The following is a 7,679-nucleotide window of genomic DNA, read 5'->3' on the forward strand; positions in this document are numbered from 1 at the left end:
AGTACCAGATGACATCACATCATTGTAATGGTGGTGAACACATAGCCATCATTAATGACACTAGTACCATATGACATCACATTAATAACACTAGTGCCAGATGACATCACATTAATGACACTAGTACCAGATGACATCACATTAATGACACTAGTACCAGATGACATCACATTATTGTAATGGTGGTGAACACATAGTAAGTGCCATCATTAATGACACTAGTGCCAGATGACATCACATTAATGACACTAGTACCAGATGACATCACATTAATGACACTAGTACCAGATGACATCACATTAATGACACTAGTATCAGATGACATCACATCATTGTAATGGTGGTGAACACATATTGTCATCATTAATGACACTAGTACCAGATGACATCACATTAATGACACTAGTACCAGATGACATCACATTAATGACACTAGTACCAGATGACATCACATTATTGTAATGGTGGTGAACACATAGTAAGTGCCATCATTAATGACACTAGTATCAGATGACATCACATTAATGACACTAGTATCAGATGACATCACATTATTGTAATGGTGGTGAACACATAGTAAGTGCCATCATTAATGACACTAGTACCAGATGACATCACATTAATGACACTAGTACCAGATGACATCACATTAATGACACTAGTACCAGATGACATCACATTAATGACACTAGTACCAGATGACATCACATTTATGACACTAGTACCAGATGACATCACATTAATGACACTAGTATCAGATGACATCACATCATTGTAATGGTGGTGAACACATATTGCCATCATTAATGACACTAGTGTCAGATGACATCACATTAATGACACTAGTACCAGATGACATCACATTAATGACACTAGTACCAGATGACATCACATTAATGACACTAGTACAAGATGACATCACATTATTGTAATAGTGGTGAACGCATAGTAAGTGCCATCATTAATGACACTAGTGTCAGATGACATCACATTAATGACACTAGTACCAGATGACATCACATTATTGTAATGGTGGTGAACACATAGTAAGTGCCATCATTAATGACACTAGTACCAGATGACATCACATTAATGACACTAGTACCAGATGACATCACATTATTGTAATGGTGGTGAACACATATTGCCATCATTAATGACACTAGTGTCAGATGACATCACATTAATGACACTAGTATCAGATGACATCACATTAATGACACTAGTACCAGATGACATCACATTAATGACACTAGTACCAGATGACATCACATTATTGTAATGGTGGTGAACACATAGTAAGTGCCATCATTAATGACACTAGTGCTAGATGACATCACATTAATGACACTAGTACCAGATGACATCACATTAATGACACTAGTACCAGATGACATCACATTATTGTAATGGTGGTGAACACATAGTAAGTGCCATCATTAATGACACTAGTATCAGATGACATCACATTAATGACACTAGTATCAGATGACATCACATTATTGTAATGGTGGTGAACACATAGTAAGTGCCATCATTAATGACACTAGTACCAGATGACATCACATTAATGACACTAGTACCAGATGACATCACATTAATGACACTAGTACCAGATGACATCACATCAATGACACTTGTACCTGATGACATCACATCATTGTAATGGTGGTGAACACATAGCCATCATTAATGACACTAGTACCAGATGACATCACATTAATGACACTAGTACCAGATGACATCACATTAATGACACTAGTACCAGATGACATCACATTAATGACACTAGTACCAGATGACATCACATTATTGTAATGGTGGTGAACACATATTGCCATCATTAATGACACTAGTGTCAGATGACATCACATTAATGACACTAGTACCAGATGACATCACATTATTGTAATGGTGGTGAACACATAGTAAGTGCCATCATTAATGACACTAGTACCAGATGACATCACATTAATGACACTAGTACCAGATGACATCACATTAATGACACTAGTTCCAGATGACATCACATCATTGTAATGGTGGTGAACACATAGTAAGTGCCATCATTAATGACACTAGTGTCAGATGACATCACATTAATGACACTTGTACCAGATGACATCACATGATTGTAATGGTGGTGAACACATAGTAAGTGCCATCATTAATGACACTAGTACCAGATGACATCACATTAATGACACTAGTACCAGACGACATCACATTAATGACACTAGTGCCAGATGACATCACATTATTGTAATGGTGGTGGACACATAGTAAGTGCCATCATTAATGACACTAATGACAGATGACATCACATTAATGACACTAGTGCCAGATGACATCACATTATTGTAATGGTGGTGGACACATAGTAAGTGCCATCATTAATGACACTAGTACCAGATGACATCACATTAATGACACTAGTACCAGATGACATCACATTAATGACACTAGTACCAGATGACATCACATTAATGACACTAGTACCAGATGACATCACATTACTGTAATGGTGAGATATGTAACCAAAAGTGATGATGTGACCTTTTCGAGAGTCATGACCTTTTCAGAATAAAAGAGGTAAATTGTACGTGTCTTTGCTTTGATAGGGAACAATAGATGATTAATGGTATCACTAGTAATACCAGATGGCAGAGTATAATTACTCCTGTTTTCTATACTAAATATCTTTTTAAAATATGAGGTTGTGATCATTTTAAGTGTTGAACGGAAAAAAAGTGTACATATATATGAATGGGTTTTAATAAAAAATCACTGATATTTCAGGATTTTCTTATCTATTCGTGACTTTAGTATATTTTATGATATTGTAGAGACACATAATTAATCTAAATAGCAGTCAATTTTTCAAGATCCGGATTTCTTTTTTCCAGCTAATTATTTTAAGCTCTTCCAATGCGATACTGTGAATTGTTTATTTTCAAAAATCATTTTAAGATACTTTCAGGTAAAATGAACAAATGTCATTTTAAATATGACCACACTAAATATGTTCAAGAATACTATAATGTGTCCATTCTCTACAGACAATAACCATTTCAGGTCCATTCCATTTCATTTCAGTAATTCAACTCTGTTAAAAAAACAGGAGAAATAATCTCGAGAATTTAAAAAAAAAATGTGTACACTTCGAATTCCATGTCAAATAAACCATTCATATTTCATGTATGACTCAATTGTATACTAGACACCTATACTAAATTAAAGGAGTGTCACAGAAAGAATGAAGTGTAGTGAGGGTCGATAACTCTGTTTGAGCACGAAAGACGGATAGAAATAAATAAATTCCCTTCATTTATCATTAGTACCTTCACTTGCACTTAATTTCCTCACTTTCACTTCATTTTCTCTACGTTTAAAAATTCATACTGGTGCGAGGATATTGAAAGTTTTTGGGTTAGCAGTGTACCAGGTAATAATTCTCACACATTCTAGTGTTTTCTGGAATATGATACTTTAATTGATTATGAGACATCAATTGGTATCTATCCAAGCATAAGTTCAGGGCCTCTTGTGTGTTGTTCAATGAGGTAGTCACCAACTACTACAAGGAGACCAAGCCTCAAAATGATCCCGACTGAACCATAAACATGTGGTAATAAATCAAGCAAACAAACAGTTGAAGCTATTATGCCAAATACAGTAAAAACTTTGTCTCTACTAACACAACTGACTCTTAAAAAAATCTTGTATGCTTTTTTCCCCCAAAAAATTCAGTGTTTTGGGTGATGGAAATATTTGATAAGAATGTTTAGTCTATTCCCGTTTAAACATCAATCCTGCATGACCATTAATACAAGGTAAGTGTAAAGCGATTACACTTGATATTTGGGGAAATATTCTCTGTTATGATCAAATGAGAGAGATTAAATTGATAAATATCTTCTTAATCTAAATGACAACCCAGGGAGAATACAGTGTAGGTTGCCAGTGCTGGAACAATCTTAAACAAGAGGCCCACAGGGCCTGCATCGCTCACCTGGATATTTCAGCACAATGGCAAAATACTGTCATCATATACTACAATTATCTCCTACTTCTTTTGCAGCATCTACCAACAATGGTTTAAACTAAATGTGGACAAAAATCCAGTTATTCTTCAAGAAGAAGAAAGATTTAAGTGTTGAGGGGTTTTTTCCCCAATATTTCCCCCTTTTGGGCCCCATCTTTCCAGCCCCAAGGAAACCAAATCCTCTGCTTATACAGCATACAGTCCCCTTTTTTTCCAATTATGCTCCAGACCAAATTTCATCAAAATCCATTAAGTTGTTCTAGACTGATAGGAATTTGTTTAAAGGATTTACCTAAATTTCCCCTATTGGGTCCCACCCCTCAGGCTCCTAGGAGACAAGACCCACCATTTATACAAAATTGCTTCCCCTTCACCCAAGGATGCTTCAGACCAAATATTGATCAAATCGATATCCCTTCAATCCTATAGAAGAAGGATTTGAAAGAATTTGCCATTTCACCATAATGGTATTTTGACCCCAGGGTCACTTTACCATGGGGGTCAAAATACTATACTACACCGGGCAAGATGGAGATGTAAACAAAGACATAATATTAATTCTAAATTACATTTCAATTGATTCAGTTTTTAATCTATGTTATTTTCACCTGGAAAATAGTATATGCAAATAAGCAGAATCCTCTGTATATCTTAACTCGTTATGTTTCAAATTTGCATGTAGTGAGAGGCTAGAAGTTATGCAATATATCACTCCTGTTTATTACATGGTATACATATACACCAAACTCGGACAATCCATAAAACTTCAGGAAGCAAAGTTTCCCTGATGTTAAAAATAAGTGTAACCCGTGTTCATGTTCTATACACATGTGGAGTAGTTAGTAGGACAGGTATAGTACCCGTGAGTAGTAGTCGTCTTTAATTTATGTCACGTGTTATATGTACTGTCCATGTTATGTATGCATATAATTATGCGACATGACCTTCCCCAATTAACGCTGCCACCGCTTGTTCTATCACTCTAGATCGGGCCATGCTCGCGAGAGCACGTTCATATATAGCTCTCTATAATTCATACATATATAGATCTAGAGTCACAGATTTCCTATACCCCTGCAACGGGAACTGGATACCGCCGGTGGGAGGCCTGGTAAGTCGTATGTATGTGTGTTGTGTGTTACATATCGGGATTTCATTTATCCAGACACATTAAAACTATAATATATGGATAGATAATAGCTTCATCAATAATATGATCAAAAAATGATGAAAAAATATCAATATTTCACAGAGTTATAGCTACGTGAAATTAGCGATCTCGCAACCTCGCGCTCGGTATGAGCCGTAATCTTGTTATTTGCAATTATACGACCGCCCGGGCTTTTATTTATATCCAGACACTATTAAAACTATAATATATAGATAGATAATAGCTTTATCAATAATATGGTAAAAAATTGTGAAAAAAATTCAATATTTCACAGAGTTATAGCTACGATCTCGCAACCTAGCGCTCTGGATTAGCCATAATCTTTTTATTTGACATATATATTGTGTCTTAGAAAAATGTCTTGTTTGACGTGTTAGTTAGCAGAGAAATCGGTTGTTATTTGCGAACATAATTTATGAATTGTTGTTTTAAAGCAATAATTGTCACCAGCCGGCATAATGTAAAGAGGCGACACCTTGTCTGGGTGGTATGTTTTTGTAATTGGGAAATATACATGCATCATTTATAACACGTGACATTTCGTGCCTCGAAAACGATTGGGCAAGTGTATCACGTGGTAATTATGCATAACAGTAGAATTCAGCGGACTTACTATCCAATTGATCATCAATTAGCTACTGGCCATCACCATTGACAGCATCTTTACTCAAACGAAGATTCACTGTCAATACCTACTCCAGGATAGCCGTTATCACAAAACTTCTTACCTCTAAGATCGCTCTGATATATATATATATATTTTTGCCTGTTCCAAACATTATCATTCGAACTTGAATCAGTTTTCTGTAATTTATATTATATACATTTCACTGTTAAGAAACTCAAGCTTAAGAAGCTCTTAAGCTAAGATTTTTTTTTTGTGATTTGGAAGGATGTCAAGGTATATACATTTAACTTCATTTTACATCACACCTTTTAGTCAACAATAGATATCTATATATAAAAAATAACAAAAAACTTCTTCGGGCGGACTACCTTTGTTTGAAACATGATGTCAATGGTTTTAATCAGAGTTAGGCTTTTTTTAAGAAAAAATGAAATTTGTATTAATGCATATATTTGCATTCAAAATATTGTGGACATGATATAGGTATTATGACTGTCATCGCTTTGCATAAATCGTCTGGTGACTCAATATTAAGTGGTATACATATATATGTGATATATACATGTAACAGATCTGTATATTAAATTGTTATATAGAATATAGAAAGTATATTGAAAGTTGTGTGTGTATGCTAGTTTGTGTGCAATCATAAAATGTACCATTTTCCTTTAATTCATCGACATACCTTGATCTCTCCCACCTTCACTGTCCTTCTTTCTGCTTTTCTCATTAAATAATATTGTAAATACGTATCAATATTTAAGTCATCTTTATATATGTGTAATAATATTATTAGGAAATGGCGTCTATAATGTTCATGTAAGTTGTGCCAAATCCATTTGCTTTTAATGGCAACTAGATATGTTTAATCTAAATTAAACAGGTGTATATAGAATACCTTTTTTTTTTTTTTTTTAAATAATATCAACGATACTTCCTTTGTTCTTTGTTTGCACAAGATTCTTATATTGAATAATAAGTTACATTGATATATGTAAGGAATAATTCGTTTTTTTATTTTTTATTTTTTTTTTTGGGGGGGGGGGGGGGGGGGGGGGGTTGTTTATTGTGGTGTTGTAAATGCTATTTTCAGATATTTTAAATTTTAAATGACGCAAGTTTTTTCAGTTTAAGTCGAAACAACCAATAGCGTACGGGATTTAGCGCGATGTGACCAAAAATATGATACATGATGTACCTGAGAATGTAACTGAAAATTTTGGAATGTTTACAATAAGAAAACCATCCTTGTGCATTTCTGACACATAGACTTATTTTTCATATAAATACACAAACACACGAAGAGTATAACACACATATGATAACTCAGTCCGAAGAACAACTCATCGCAACTTCCAAAATTGTTTTGACGTATATTGATGATAAACATTTTTTGTTTGTTTTTGTTTTTAAGTTTCGGAAGTTCTACAAATTAATTCAAGACGTTGATTCAGAAAGAAATACATGTATATATCACATATATATGTATACCACTTAATATTGAGTCACCAGACGATTTATGCAAAGCGATGACAGTCATAATACCTATATCATGTCCACAATATTTTGAATGCAAAATATATGCATTAATACAAATTTCATTTTTTCTTAAAAAAAAAGCCCTAACTCTGATTAAAACCATTGACATCATGTTTCAAACAAAGGTAGTCCGCCCGAAGAAGTTTTTTGTTATTTTTTATATATAGATATCTATTGTTGACTAAAAGGTGTGATGTAAAATGAAGTTAAATGTATATACCTTGACATCCTTCCAAATCACAAAAAAAAATCTTAGCTTAAGAGCTTCTTAAGCTTGAGTTTCTTAACAGTGAAAT

The sequence above is a fragment of the Pecten maximus genome, unplaced genomic scaffold (assembly GCF_902652985.1).
Source record: "Pecten maximus unplaced genomic scaffold, xPecMax1.1, whole genome shotgun sequence".
Taxonomy (NCBI): Eukaryota; Metazoa; Mollusca; class Bivalvia; order Pectinida; family Pectinidae; genus Pecten; species Pecten maximus.